This window comes from Corythoichthys intestinalis, chromosome 2 (genome assembly GCF_030265065.1).
Source record: "Corythoichthys intestinalis isolate RoL2023-P3 chromosome 2, ASM3026506v1, whole genome shotgun sequence".
Classification (NCBI taxonomy): domain Eukaryota; kingdom Metazoa; phylum Chordata; class Actinopteri; order Syngnathiformes; family Syngnathidae; genus Corythoichthys; species Corythoichthys intestinalis.
In genome coordinates this window covers 43,536,284-43,552,940 of record NC_080396.1, presented here as the reverse complement: position 1 = coordinate 43,552,940, position 16,657 = coordinate 43,536,284, and the positions used below count along the sequence as shown (strand labels likewise).

The following is a 16,657-nucleotide window of genomic DNA, read 5'->3' as shown; positions in this document are numbered from 1 at the left end:
GCAATAGTGTTTTTTTGTGGTAGAATTCAGTTTGTGACTTTTCGGATGCCTAAAATGAAGTAATAAAAGCAGAATTCTGTTTGAAGTTCCTCGTTCCTGTTCAAAATTGTAAAACATTCATCACTGACAATTCAAAGAGCCAGTATTAAAACACTTCATGATCGTGGATGTTTGTTTTTTAGTTGTATTGACAGATGGCCTAATACCTTACATTTGTTATGCATTGTTGTTTCATTCAGTAAAGATGTTAGCATTGCAGTCTTTCCATTGTAAAACTAGGTATAGGGCTAAAAATTACAGTACGACACGTCCAGTGTACAATAATGTATCATGAATGATTATAAAAAGCAATCTCACAAACAAAACAGAGAATCATCCAAGCGTTATTGTGTAAGTAGAGTACTGAATATTGAAATGATGTGAACGTTAGTTTTTCCCTTGCTGTTTAATGACAAACAACTTACAGTATATGTTACGAGGTGAGACAAGTAGGTCACGTTACCTTGTTGTTATTCAAATCTCATCCTGCAAATGCAGTAGAGTGATCATCTAGTGCTTGAAGCGCTGCCTCTGGCGGTCAGTTGGGATGAAATATAACAAGAATCTATGAAAGCTTGACAATCATGATTGGTGGGGCATTGACAGCAGGTGTGCACGGATCTGACCTTTTGTGCCATCTTGTATCATGTTAGTATACTTTGCGAAACAATCATTTTCCAACAGAGTTAATGAAAATGTGTTATCCTGTTTCTATATGACAATTCATACAGGAAACTATTAGAAACTTCACTACCAAATTTAAGCAAAATGATAATAGTTTTACATTTCAATTCAAAGAACTGTCTCAGTTGCTTTGGCTATTACGGAGTGGGACAATAACAAAGTCAGCAATCCTGTGTAAATTTGTAAACAGTGTGCTCAGTAAAGCCTAGAGGAGAATATAGAAAAACAAAGAGTTTATGGTGATTTCGGCAATGATGTGGGTGGTTTGCTGGGAGGCGCCAATATTAACAGAAACTGTCTCCATAGTTACAGCTCATTAGGAGGGAGTTTAAGCAATTTAATGCTGTCCACCATCAAAGCACTTGCTGGGGAGTGGATAAGAAGGTGAGCAGAGGGCAACAATAGAAGCTTAAGAAGTGATAAAAGAACCTATAGCAATTATCAATTTACCAATGGACCACTGGTTGCATGAATGTAAATTTTGCATTGAGCAAAATCCATAAAATCAAGAATGGGTTTAATACAGTATAAGATTAGTAATTGACAGCTAATTTTGAGCAAATCATAATTGCCTCCTGGAATTAAACACAATATTCAAACAAGGAATTTCAGTTCCTATAAAAATTGCATGTTTATGAAGTAAACTGAGACAATGCTGTTTAAATCATCAAAGTGTATTTCAGCAATGCCCCAGGGATGACATCAGCCTTCTGCTAGGATGCCTAATAAGTACATTAAAGAGCATACGACAGGAGAAAAAAAAGTCTTAAATAGCGTTATTATGTGAATTAGAATCATATTTTGAGACGATTCGACTATATACAACAATTTAGCAAAGCGCATATGACGAGAAATTAGTCTTTTAATCTGCCGGTTAGCCACGCCTACCATTATAGGGCTCTAGCGTCCGCAACAGGTGGATGACGTCAGTGGGTGACTGGGCTCATCGATTTTACTATTCAGCCCATTGAGGGGGAATTATTCAGAACGAGGAAAACGCGACGAAGAGAGCCACAAAATGTCATTGTTTCAGTCTCTCTACTCGAATATTTTTACAGGATATTCTTTTTATCCAAGTATTTTTCCTCAATAGCTAAATAAATGGCTTGAGAAGGACCAGTCAGCCCATCGAGGGGGAACTATTCACAATGAGAAAAACGCGACGAGGAGAGCTGCAAAATGTCATTGTTTCTGTCTCTTTACTTCAATATTTTTACAGGATATTCTTTTTATCCAAGTATTTTCCGCAATTGCTAAATAAATGGCATGGTCATGACAAATAACAGTCTTATGCTAAATGGAATATGATATAATAAAAATGCACTTATTCAGGACGACATGGCAAAATTACTCCATAATGGTCAAAACTGTCGACTTCACCTTTACTGTCGCACCTCCCGAACGATATTTTATGACACCTAAATCGGACATTTGTCATTTTCCTCCTCGGAGAATGTAAACAAACCAGGAGGCGTGACAGATAGCCGACATGCTAACCCGAACCAAGTGATGTTTCAAAGTCTTCGAAGCGGAAAATCACACATATTATTTGACATGACGACTGGGGTGTCGATTGTCTTTGTGGATCGGCAAACCGCCCGGCGGAGAGCATTTTACAGTTCGTTCCCCGGAGGAGGGCGGCTGCAGTTGTTGTGCAGCTAATGTGCACGAGGAGAGCTTTTTACATGCCTATCAATGACCAAACGTAAGTAGTCCTTTATTTAAAGAAAGTTTGTAGTGGTCACTTTGTAATCGCTGTATTAATATTTGACATAATACAAAACAAGACGTTTACTCACTTCCTCGTGAGTCCAATGGTCCCACAGTAGTAGGGCTTGTTTTGGCCAATATCCATGATGAATTGGAACCTTTTGAAACTCCAAAAAGGCGCATACGCCTCTCCCTCTTAAAGCAAGATTTTTCTGCAGCCGTTTGGCTGGCGTGATGCAAAAAATAAACGTATTAATCCGCAAAATCATCTGAATCCTTAGTCCTCATACACAACAGTACGGCTGTTTAGTGAAGAAGACGCCTTCACCCGTACACGTCACAGCGCCCTCCTCCTCAATGTAAGACCGAAGCCGGAAGTCACTAATTTTCATGGCGCGGGATTCAAAAAACTAAATAAATATAGCGATCGCTTCCACACACATATCCAAGCGGTCCATATCATTCAGGAGCATAAAATACCGCGTGTATTATGAAATAAACATGCTTTTTTGTGTCACATGCACTTTAAAGACTGTGGAAAGTGATTTCAGAGATTATTTTTTAAATACAGTTTACATGTATGATTTTCTGAAAATGTGTGCAAAGAGAATAACAGTAAAGAATTAAACTGCGTAGTAGGGATGTCCCGATCCAGGTTTTTGCACTTCCGATCCGATACCGATATTGTTTTGCACTTCCGATCCGATACCAATACTGGCCGATACCGATACCGGACTATCTGAGCATGTATTAAAGCTTAAAGTTATTTAGCCTCCTTACTTAGTTGTCAGACTCATTTTGAAAAGGGTTTTAGTACTCTTGATAACAACTAGCCAGCTGAATTAGGTGAGTTTGAATAACACACAACGGTTGGTAACAAGAAACTGACCTGTTTATTCAGTGACAAACATAAAACATTATAAATAACAAACGGAAATGGCATAGTCAGTCAGTAAAACGTGCAAATAATATTGTAAACTGTCTTAAAAAAGCAAAACACACAAACAACCTCAGTGGAAAATCCCACAAACCCCGCAAGCTATTATATGCTTTTAATGTTTCGTGCATTAGTTATAATTGTATAAAAAGCCTCTCAGGTTTAAATAAACGACTATTTCAGTATCAAGTTAACATTTTAAAATAGTAAATAAAATACTCAAGTCCCCATTCTGTATCAGCAGCTTTAAAGTGCTTGTGACACGAAAAAGCATGTTTATTTCATAATACACGCGGTATTTTATGCTCCTGAATGATATGGACCGCTTGGATGTGTGTGGAAGCGATCGCTATATTTATTTAGTTTTTTGAATCCCGCGCCAGGAAAATGAGTGACTTCCGGCTTCGGTCTCGCATTGAGGAGGAGGGCGCTGTGACGTGTACGGTAGAAGACGTCCTCTTCACGCTACAGTGTACTGTTGTGTATGAGGACGAAGGATTCAGCTGATTTTGCGGATTAATACTTTTATTTTTTGCATCACGCCAGCCAAACGGCTGCAGAAAAATCATTCTGTATGCGGGAGAGGCGTATGCGCCTTTTTGGAGTTTCAAAAGGTTCCCATACACCGTGGATATTTACTGTGGGACCATTGGACTTACAAGGAAGTGAGTAAACATCTTGTTTTGTATTATGTCAAATACGAATACAGTGATTACAAAGTAAACACTATAAAATTCCTTTAAATAAAGGACTACTTACGTTTGATCATTGATAGGCATGTAAAAAGCTATCCTCACGCTCATTAGCAGTTAGCTGTTAGCACGTTAGCTACACAACAATTCCAGCCACCCTCCTCCAGGGAACGAACTGTAAATTGCTCTCCGCCGGGCGGTTTGCCGATCCGCAAAGAAACTCGACAACCGGGTCGTCATGTCAAATAATCCAGGCTAGTTATGTGTGATTTTCCACTTCGAAGACTTTGAAACATCCCTCGGTTCGGGTTAGCATGTCGGCTAGCTGTCACTCCTGGTCTGTTTGCATTCTCCGAAGCCGGGGAAGGGAAATGACATATGTCCGATTTAGGTGTAATAAAATATCGTTCGGCAGGTGTGACAGTAAAGGTAAAGTCGACTGTTTTGACCATTATGGAGTAATTTTGCCATGTCGTCTTGAATAAATGGATTTTTATTATTTTATATTCCATTTAGCACAAGTTATTTGTCATGACCATGCCATTTATTTAGCAATTGGGGAAAGTACTTGGGTAAAAAGAATATCCTGTAAAAATATTGAAGTAAAGAGACAGAAACAATGACATTTTGCCGCTCTCTTCGTCGCGTTTTCCTCATTGTGAATAGTTCCCCCTCAACGGGCTGACTGGTCCTTCTCAAGCCATTTATATAGCTATTGGGGAAAATACTTGGATAAAAAGAATATCCTGTAAAAATATTGGGAGTAGAGAGACTGAAACAATGACATTTTGCAGCTCTCTTCGTCTCGTTTTCCTCGTTCTGAACAATTCCCCCTCAATGGGCTGAATAGTAAAACCGATGAGCCTAGTCTACCGCTGACGTCATCCACCTGTTGGGGACGCTAAAGCCCTATAATTGTAGGCGTGGCTAACCGGCAGATTAAAAGACTAATTTCTCGTCATCTGCGCTTTGCTAAATTGTTGTATATGGTCGAATCGTCTCAAAATATGATTCTAATTCACATAATAATGCCATTTAAGACTTTTTTTCTGGTGTCGTATGCTCTTTAAACTACATTCAATTCATTTAATTTTGCGAATCAGTGTTAAAGTTGTTAAAATTGCTCCCGTTATTCCATAATTTCCCTTCTGTCTACTTTCGACATGTTCATTCATTCATTCATTCATTCATTCATTTTCCATGCCGCTTTTTCCTCACGAGGGTCGCGGTCCCAGCTAACTACGGGCAGTAGGCAGGTGACACCCTGAACTGGTTGCCAGCCAATCGCAGGGCACAAAGAGACAATTTAGAGTGTTCAATCAGCCTATCATGCATGTTTTTGGGATGTGGGAGGAAACCGGAGTTCCCGGAGGAAACCCACGCAGGCACGGGGAGAACATGCAAACTCCACACAGGAAGGCTGAAGCCCGGGATGGAACCCTTGATCTTAGAACTGTGAGGCAGACGTGCTAACCACTCAGCCACCGTGCCGCCACTTTTGACGTGTGAAAGTTTTAAAACTGTTTTGAAGATAGATTCAAGTCAAGATTTTGCCGATTTAGGAGTATTTTAGGTGAAAAGTTAATTAGGTTCGCTTTGAAGGTTCACAACAGCCTACTAGGGAAGTCTTCTGCTTTAAGATGGCGGCTGTTTACTAACGCATCTAGTTTTCAATACTTCAATGTTGCTAACGCAGTCGAGTCTGTCGTTTTTCATCTAGTTCTATATACATATCATATCTATTATCTCCAGTAAATCGACGTTGACGTAGTTTGTAGCGGCTGTCAGCAGCATTCAGGTATTCTTGTGTTTTTTATCCAGCGGCATGAGTTGAGCTAAAGCCGTGAGTCGAGCATTGGCATTACCCGGGTCTATAACAAGTATGATGTTTACTCTCGGGACGCAATGCGGTCCGTTTCTCATTGCGTCCCGAAGACCGCGCTGTGTATTAGTTCCGCTTTACTTGACTTATTTTAATAATCGGAATTTGGATGTTTGTGAATCGTTCTCGAATCTTCCATGGCCGAATCGCTCAAGGATGTAATGACGGCTGGGCATGTTGTACCGTGGTTCTAAGTGTTGGATGGTGCCTCTTTACTCACGAGAGATAATGGCTCATCATCCAGAATGAATTCTTCGGCAATGGCTCTTGTTATTCCCTGGGCTTTGGGACTGTCAAGTGCCAGTTTGTCACGCATAGCAAAAGTTTCTGCCAGTCTTAGTTGCGTAGGACCTTTCTTTTTGTCTTCGGTTTTCTTAACATATTCCTTATATTGTTTGTGGTGGTACTTCGCTAAATGCTTGATTAGGTTGGTTGTATTAAAACTTCTTACAGCTTTACCACTACGTAGAGCAGGGCGGTAAACCGAAAATTTACCGTCACCGAAATTCTTAACGATGACCGACGTAATTTTGACCATGTCGGTAAATTCGGTAAATTAATAAAACAAGAAAATAGTCTTTTCATCCCGCTTTGATTCTGTGTTGTTCGTCTATGTTCATTCCCCTTTAAGAAAGCAGTGAATGTGCTTACGTAGGGAGTCACGTGATCATCAGGAAGCCAATCAAACAAAAGCCCGGTAAGCTAACGCTAGCAGCTAACGCTACAAGCAAAACGTGATGGAGTGTGGCTTAAGGGAGGTTCACCAAACTTTCAACCGACATTTAGTAGACTCTTGGTGGCATCCAGACGGGCTTTCACCCGCTGTCCTCCTTTGTTCTCACGATTTCCGGAGATGGTGCTTTCAGTGCTTTCTACTGGTAGCCAGGCTAACGCTAGCTAGCGGCTAACGCTACTAATGAACGTTATGGAGTCGGATAGAGGCTCTAACCTGGTCGAAACGGCTGAACTTAATGAGTGGATTGGGCACGGACTGCATCTTCCAATTACTATGTGGCGTTATTTTGTATCTGTCTGTGTGTGTGATTCCTCTGATAGCTTTTGTGATGGTAAAGAATTCTGCATAAAGTACAATCCAACGGCGAAACTTATAATGACCGAGAAATGGCCCCAGCTATTTTTATTGTGCGTGCATTTATGGAAAAAATGCACTGGGGGGGGGGGGGGGGGGGGGGGAAACCCTTAAACCATAAAGTAAACACTTGTATTTAATAATTATATCACAGCAGCCATTAACAATAAGTTGTCTTTTTGAAGTGTACTGTTCAAGCTGCAAGTCATTTGTGTTACAATTACATGTTTGCACAGGCATATTGATTTTGACAATGTACATTGTTCAAGTCATACACGCTGTTATAAATGTTCATACTTGAATTCTTATTGCTTACAATACATTTTTATTAGGGCTGTCAAACGATTAAAATTTTTAATCGAGTTAATTACAGCTTAAAAATTAATTAATCGTAATTAATCGCAATTCAAACCATCTATATAATATGCCATATTTTTCTCTAAATTATTGTTGGAATGGAAAGATAAGACGCAAGATGGATATATATTTTCAACATGCGGTACATAAGGACTGTATTTGTTTATTATAACAATAAATCAGTTCTAAATCAGTTATAGAAATTTTATATTAAAACCCCTCTTAATGTTTTCGTTTTAATAAAATTTGTTAAATTTTCAATCAAAAAATAAACTAGTAGCCCGCCATTGTTGATGGCAATAATTACTTACACTAAAAAATCAGTCGCACCCAAACGCCAGCAGAGGGCAGCAAAACTCCGCAAAACACAATTAACAGGTGGGCCTTTCACTCTAGTGACATTTAAATATGTCTGAGCTGGGCAAGTGCGTTAATTGCGTCAAATATTTTAACGTGATTAATTAAAAAAAATTAATTAACGCCAGTTAACGCGATAATTTTGACAGCCCTAATTTTTATAAATTTAATGTTTAGACTGCATGTACAATTGTTAAATACAGTATATCAAATTGAATGCTGGTAAATAAATCAACAAGAAATAGTTAATCTGTATTTCATGCATTGATTCAGATTTTCAAATTATATAACAGTCCGCTTGGGCGAATTTATCGTCATTTATCGTTATCGAGATAAATCTGCTCAATTTATCGTGATACATGTTTAAGGCCATATCGCCCAGCCCTACCACTACGCTTGACTTTATTGTGGCATATGTTGCACTCTGCCTCTTCGTCTTTGTCGTCCTTTAAGGTGAAATGATCCCACACAGCTGACATTTTTACCGATAAAGTCTCTCGGTAAATTGGGAGACAGTAATGTAGGTTGTTGAAGGTGTGCCGTAAAATGCGGACCGGATTTTAGGGAAACCGAAGCAAAAACTGGAATGGATTATGTAAATCGGTGCGCTTGAAAACCTGGACGGGACTTCCAGAAAAACTGGATCGGAAGTCTGGATCGGAATTTTTCCGTGTCGGCCGATCCGATACCGATGTGCATTTTTTTGCCCATATCGGCGTTCGATCCGATCCAAATATCGGATCAGGACATCTCTACTGCGTAGATTGTGTTTTAGCAGTTTGACAAACAACTAAGACCATAGGGGGTGGAAGGGTGGATGCTTTTATTGCTGTCATAGGTGCTCAAACTGAGAAAATAAATTCCTTTAGACACAACTTTAACAGGATTACACACAAAATTCAATGGTCCCTGCATTCCGAGTTTCGTGCACTGCACCATCACGCTTAAAAGTTTGGTGGATTTTGTTTGTTTATTCAATGATACAATTCAGCATAAGGTTTGTTTCTTGACATGTATACACGCTCTGAGCTACAGATTTGAAAAACAAGTTAACCAAACAATTGTGCACAGTCTATTAAAATGTGTGTTTGTATCCTTTGAAATGAAAAACTGTGAATAAAGTGTGACAATGAGCTAACCGTCATCTTCAAAAACGATATATATATATATATATATATATATATATATATATATATATATATATATATATATATATATATATCTACATTTCAGGCTTCAAACATAAAGATATAAAAGTTCAATTTTTTGTCAAGAATCAACAACAAGTGGGACACAATCGTGAAGTGGAACAAAATTTATTGGATAATTTAAACTTTTTTAACAAATAAAAAACTGAAAAGTGGGGCGTGCAATATTATTCGGCCCCCTTGCGTTAATACTTTGTAGCGCCACCTTTTGCTCCAATTACAGCTGCAAGTCGCTTGGTGTATGTTTCTATCAGTTTTGCACATCGAGAGACTGACATTCTTGCCCATTCTTCCTTGCAAAACAGCTCGAGCTCAGTGAGGTTGGATGGAGAGTGTTTGTGAACAGCAGTCTTCAGCTCTTTCCACAGATTCTCGATTGGATTCAGGTCTGGACTTTGACTTGGCCATTCTAACACCTGGATATGTTTATTTTTGAACCATTCCATTGTAGATTTGGCTTTATGTTTTGGATCATTGTCCTGTTGGAAGATAAATCTCCGTCCCAGTCTCAGGTCTTGTGCAGATACCAACAGGTTTTCTTCCAGAATGTTCCTGTATTTGGCTGCATCCATCTTCCCGTCAATTTTAACCATCTTCCCTGTCCCTGCTGAAGAAAAGCAGGCCCAAACCATGATGCTGCCACCACCATGTTTGACAGTGGGGATGGTGTGTTCAGGGTGATGAGCTGTGTTGCTTTTACGCCAAACATATCGTTTTGCATTGTGGCCAAAAAGTTCAATTTTGGTTTCATCTGACCAGAGCACCTTCTTCCACATGTTTGGTGTGTCTCCCAGGTGGCTTGTGGCAAACTTTAAACAAGACTTTTTATGGACATCTTTGAGAAATGGCTTTCTTCTTGCCACTCTTCCATAAAGGCCAGATTTGTGCAGTGTACGACTGATTGTTGTCCTATGGACAGACTCTCCCACCTCAGCTGTAGATCTCTGCAGTTCATCCAGAGTGATCATGGGCCTCTTGGCTGCATCTCTGATCAGTTTTCTCCTTGTTTGAGAAGAAAGTTTGGAAGGACGGCCGGGTCTTGGTAGATTTGCAGTGGTCTGATGCTCCTTCCATTTCAATATGATGGCTTGCACAGTGCTCCTTGAGATGTTTAAAGCTTGGGAAATCTTTTTGTATCCAAACCCGGCTTTAAACTTCTCCACAACAGTATCTCGGACCTGCCTGGTGTGTTCCTGGGTTTTCATAATGCTCTCTGCCTTTTAAACAGAACCCTGAGACTATCACAGAGCAGGTGCATTTATACGGAGACTTGATTACACACAGGTGGATTCTATTTATCATCATCGGTCATCTAGGACAACATTGGATCATTCAGAGATCCTCACTGAACTTCTGGAGTGAGTTTGCTGCACTGAAAGTAAAGGGGCCGAATAATATTGCACGCCCCACTTTTCAGTTTTTTATATGTTAAAAAAGTTTAAATTATCCAATAAATGTTGTTCCACTTCACGATTGTGACCCACTTGTTGTTGATTCTTGACAAAAAAATTAAATTTTATATCTTTATGTTTGAAGCCTGAAATGTGGCGAAAGGTTGCAAGATTCAAGGGGGCCGAAGACTTTTGCAAGGCACTGTATATAAATATGTATATATTTCAATCCGTCAGACCAGACTATTCAAAAATCAAGCCCTGCAGGGGCCAATATACTGTATCTTGTGGAGTCTAGAATGTAAGAGGTCACATACTCTGACTCTGTTTCACTCCCTCCCTTTTACATTGACAGGACCTTTCCTTACCGTGCAATGGGTGGGATTATATGAAATGTTCACTTGCTACAAAGACTGACTTCAAGACCTCCCCGCATGATTCTTTAGTCAGTGGAGCACAGTGTACTTAAAGAGTTGTCGACTAGTGGCAAGGAGTGTGATCATAGAGGTATTGTGCCCTCTGGAAAACTGGGCTGCACTGGGGACTGGCTTACTAATTGGACTTTTCCCCATTTTTGGAGTGAGCTCTCTTTCTTTTTCACACACAAAACACCATGACACTCCATCCCGCCCCCCTCCATCCTTGTTCCCTTCCTACGGCAAAGGGAGTCATAGTGTGCCATGTCACCCTCTGAATGTGTAACAGAGGCCCTTGGGCTGTCTTGGCCTTGCTTGTCCTCGCTTTCAGTCTCACATTTAGTCGCACCATCAACCTTTTGCGTCAGCTATACAGTGCATTGTGTAATGAGAATTGTCGACAGTATTTATATCTGTATTGAAAGTGAACCCTCATTTAGCATGAAGGAAACATCTCACATCCACCCAGAAGAGGTGAAAACCTGTGCACTTTAAACATAGTTAAACTTGTTAAAGCCCAATTCTGAAAGTATTCCTAAGTGCTTTTTCTCCCACACTGCCAAGAAATGTAAGACTTTATACAGTATTATGTTGTCTATGAAGATTATTTTCTCAGCGTGTTTGGGTGATTTTATAATGGTGGAAGAAATCAAGGTTGAATACAGTATTTTAGGAGGTCATTCTTGTATACTGACATTAGCAATTAGTGCTGGAACAAATATTCCTATTGCAGCTAAGCAGTACACATGGAAAACAGTCAGATGTTGAAAAACAGACAGTTGAATCCATCCATAACAGAAGGATATATGCATTGTTGTGATATATGCTAGTCGTGGTAAACTCATTTTATGGAATCTGGTTTCTCACTAATGGGATCCAGTTTCTGGAGTCATTTGGGCTGCTGTTGTTTTATTTTAACTCAAGATTCTTAAATACAACCACTAAGGTTCGCATCATTAACTGATAAAGGAAGCTCTCTTGTATGTGCGCAGGTGCTAGCTGATATAAAATACAGAAATGAGACTGTGACAACCACACTTACACTCAAAAAAATGAATCAGGCAGGTTGTAAAGTTTACTAAAACACAGTGTGCATTTTCAGCAAGAAACCATCATGTTTCCAAGGTGAGCATGATTGAATCATGCAGTCTCTACATAAACATGAACAGTGAATGAGGAGCTTGATTAGATATTGTTGATGCAACATAATGTTAATGTGTCTTTCCAACTAATTGCAATAGGCTCGTGATTTCTCGCGATATTTAAAAGTAGGATTGCCAACACCCTGAAAAAGTAAGGGACACCTCAATGGTACCGTCACCATTGAATTATTATTTTGTTTGTGAAAAGAGATTTTTTATTAGACGGGACTTTGAAAGGCAAAGGCCCAGCTAGTAAAATTCCTCAACTTTATTTTTCTTTCTTTCTTTCTTTCATAATCTTATTATCCACATTTTTTCGGTGCAGTGGAGACTCCAAACCGTTTGACCGACCGGCATCGTTTAAATATCAAAATGACCAGAATTCCATTCATTTTTAATGAGAAACATTTTCCCTTCATTTTCAATGACAGGAAAACATAGATGGTTGTGATTTTTGACCCCTTACCATTACAGCCCATTGACATTGAATGGCGCCCAAGTAAGTCAATACCACTGACAGCTATGTACGTCCATGCCATTGACTATCATGAATGTCGCTACTATTGATGCCATTGTACTGGATTCCACTGAGGCATATATAAATTGATGCCATTGACGGCCATTTACGTTAAAATTAGGGCTGTCAAACGATTAAAATTTTTAATTGAGTTAATCACAGCTTAGAAATTAATTCATCGTAATTAATCGCAATTCAAACCATCTCTAAAATATGCCATATTTTTCTGTAAATTATTGTTGGAATGGAAAGATAAGACAAGACGGATACATACATTCAACATACTGTACTGTATTTGTTTATTATAACAATAAATCCACAAGATTGCATTAACATTATTAACATTCTTTCTGTGAAAGGGATCCAGGGATAGATTCTTAAAGGATAAATGTGAGTTTGTATATTGTGACTAAATATTGCCATCTAGTGTATGTGTTGACTTTCAGTAAATGATAATGTAGTGACAAAACTGTTCTGCCCAAATGCATGATGGGAAGTGGGTAACCATGACTGTGTGTGGCGACTGCAAATAATATATCTTCTCAGTGTTGTGTACAATGCAGGGTGTTAAGGAAAAGATCAACTCCTGTCATTCTTCCCCACATTGCTTGCCTCAATAGTTATAACTGCTGTGGAAGAGATGTCAAAGCTTTACACAATTAAAAGCACGGTCCAAATCAATGCCTGTATCCACTCCACTCACCTGTCACTGCCTCTTAGCTCTGTATATACGGAGAACGTCGCCATTGTAGTCTGTGTGCGGCAACGCCTGAGTGGGTCGTGCATCCATTAAATATTTTAACGTGATTAATTAAAAAAATTAATTACCGCCCGTTAACGCGATAAATTTGACAGCCCTAGTTGTGCCTTATGTTGGCTCAACATGTGTGCTTTATGTTAAAAGAACACAATTGCTAAATACTGAAGGAAAGCAAATTAATCAGGTGCAAATTATGTATTTCTTTAATGTCGGTTCAACATGTATTTTGGGGTGAACATGAGTGCCTTATGATGGCTCAACAAGAGTGTGTTATGTTCGCGCAACATGAGTGCCTAATGTTGGCTAGACATGTGTGCTTTATGTTAAAAGGACACAATTGCTAAATGCTGAAGGAAAGCAATATTTTCAGGTGCAAATTCTTTCCATATTTTTTAAATGTCAGTTCAACACCCCATTTTTTTGAGTGTATAGTGCTTACGGTATGTCTGTGCTATACAACATTTTGTGACTCTTTTGCAATAACATAGCTCCTGTCTTTTAATCTGTGCTTCTCATTTAGGATTCTGTGGTATCACATATGCCATCATATGTGCCTTGTTCACTGTCTACTCTATTGACTGCTCCATATTTGGGTCAGCCTGACCTGCTTTTCTAAACTGTTGCCACATTGTGTACCTATTCTATGGTAATAAATGTTTCTCATTTTGTAACAAGAAGTTCATGTATTTGTTTTAAATATATGACTCGAATATTTTCAAAGGCTCTTTCTTGATATATATGCTGATGGTCACCTTGAGGTTGAGTAGAGTTGTGTCATCATGAGCGACTAGCTTGGAAGAGTAGAAGTAGCCTGTAAGGAGCCATGATCCATGGATTGGATCTGGTACTTGATAGTGTTGTTTGCATTAGTGTCTGTGATAGGGGTTAGCTGGATGCTGCGGTCATACATAGAATTTCATCTCCGTTCTGGTATTCAAAAGGCATCGGGGAGCACTTGAGACGCTCAGAGATGATTAGACAATAACTCATTGGCAGCCACTGGCACTGCTATATGTCCAATCCAGAGGTTGCGCTAGACTTTTTCGTTGTCTGTCATTTTGACTGAAATAAAAATCCGGTCATAATCTATTTTTACCCGTCACTTACATTTTAAAAATGATAATAATGACATATTCAATAGTATTTAGTTTTCATTCATTTTTAATTAATATTCTGTCCGAACAAGCTTAACAAGAGGCAAACAGACAGCGGAGTGCACCAATCAGCGACGGGCAGACGTGCCGTTAGCAAAGCGACGAGGGCAGGACGAGGGACTTGCGCGCGGAAGTAAACATGCGAGGAGAACGGAGTTTATTCAACATGGCTAGCGCGAGACAGACTGTTGTCACTGTCTCGTGTCGATGTGTTTTAGCTCATTTAAAACTAAATTTACTGCGGATTGGAACATATTCTCGGCTCTCCCGCCATCCGTGTTGTTGTAGAGACGACTTTCGGCGCGCAAGAGTGACGTTGCTCGTGAAGAACACGTCACGCAAATAAACAAATCTGATTTGTCGATTGATTTTGTACCTACTCGAGAGGCTGTGTCCCAGACTTTTCTCTCAGTGTTTGAAAAATACAGGAAGAACAGTCTGGCAGTGCCAGGCAAACACTCAGTTGCCTTGACATTTTTCCGAGTAAGGCCAACGACGTCATGCATCAAGAGAGACAATGGCTAATTAATATGCTCACTCGCCACCCTGTGGTCTGGGGTATGAATTGCAACCTGTCAAAATGACGGATGGACTTCAGTTTTTTTCCGTCACCGTTTTAAAAAACCGGTCAACGACGGAAAATATACGGTTAACGCGACCCCTGGTCCAATCTATTTTAACTGGGAGGACTGGAAGCGATTGATCTTGAATGAATTACAGTAACAGTCGGAAGGTTGTTGATCTGTTTCTTTGGTTTTAACATTATAAGTGTAATTACATCAGACGTTTTATGGATATCGAAAGAACAAGATTTCAGAGTCATACGAAACTTTGTCTTATATCAGCTGAACAGGCTGTCTCTTATGTGAGTGCAGCAGGCAGCACATTTTTGTTTGTACTCCCACACATTAGGCTCCCTGTACTGTGCAGATGGTTAGAGCCAAAAAAGCCATCCCAAGCAGACTTATTGATTTTGTGTGTGTGTGTGTGTGAACGAGAGAGAGACTCGGGGGAAATGAATTGGCAAATACACTTCATTACGAGAAATTGCAGTTCTTTTGAAAATGGCATGTGGCTGTTGATGGATTCCACTGAGACAAAATGCCAACAAAATCAAATGAAAAAGTCCACCCTTTTAAAAACATCATAGCATATGGCTGTACAGTAAGTTGAACATGCTCCTTACAGTTAAAGGTAACATATTACTGATCATCAGGCCATGTTTTTATTTATTATTATTTTTAATAATTGAAATAAATCCTAAGGGCGTATGTAATCAGATAATGGCAGTTCAGGGTGTATCCAGCCTCCTGCTCTTAGTCAGCTGTAATAGGCTCAAGCACCCTCGCAACCCTCTTGAGGATAAGTAGTAGAGCTAATGGATAGATGGATTGGCTATTTCCGGTGGCTTGAATGGCCGTCGAGTCATATAAAATGTATGGGTCAATTGTCTTTCGCTCTGAATCCTCCTTACATGCACTTCCACTTTTTCGAGCCAAATAATTTAGATTAATTTCTCTTTAATAACCTCTCATCCCTGGAAACAAAACATGTAAAACTCAAGAAAACATGAATGAATGGGATGTACTTGCCAGGAGTGACTAGGGCTGTTCCTTATCAGTCCCTATCATAATCCATGTTGATTTATGTAATAACTTGTACAAACAATGTCAGCGATTTCATGGCATATTGTAGTTTGTGCTGTCCTAATGACTGGCCTGGCTGTAAGCCAATGATAATGACATTCACTGAAAAGTAGCACAGCAGGACTTCAACAGAAATACACTACAAAATACAGTATACAAATAACTTTATGAATAAAGTCAATATTTTAACAGCCAAATGAACTGCATGAATTTCAGATCAGTACAAGGAATAGTGTGTTTGTTTGAAACCCGCATGAAACATTTTTAGCCCAAATTGACAGAGAAATCAGAAAGCCGGCTTTAATGTCATTGAGTGCATCTACATTTCTGGTCTTCATAATCTGACGCTTTCATTGCACTCTCACAGGGTTTCTTTATAGAGCTTTAAAAAAATTAATCAATTTTTAATGTGAAATCTGGCAGAGTGCCGTCCAAGCTTTCTAAATTATTTGACGTGGTCTTTAAAGTAAAAAATCACCCCTAAAAATCATCCTGTTATATTTCATAGACCACGTTAACTCCTCGATATTTTTGTACTTATATATTATAGTCTGAGTTCTCTGTGGGTATTCCAGCATCACACCTAAAATACTGTACAAAACTATCAATAAATTGAGACCATGCAATTCATGACATTGTACAACTCAAGTTACAACTGTACTGATAACTTTTTTA

General features: G+C 39.2%; 1 protein-coding gene across 4 annotated transcripts in view; it reads left to right on the top strand.

The window, feature by feature from the left end:
* acot7 (acyl-CoA thioesterase 7) overlaps window positions 1-16,657 on the top strand; it is a 69,618-nt gene that overhangs the window by 26,778 nt on the left and 26,183 nt on the right. The gene's annotated exons all lie outside the window — the stretch shown is intronic.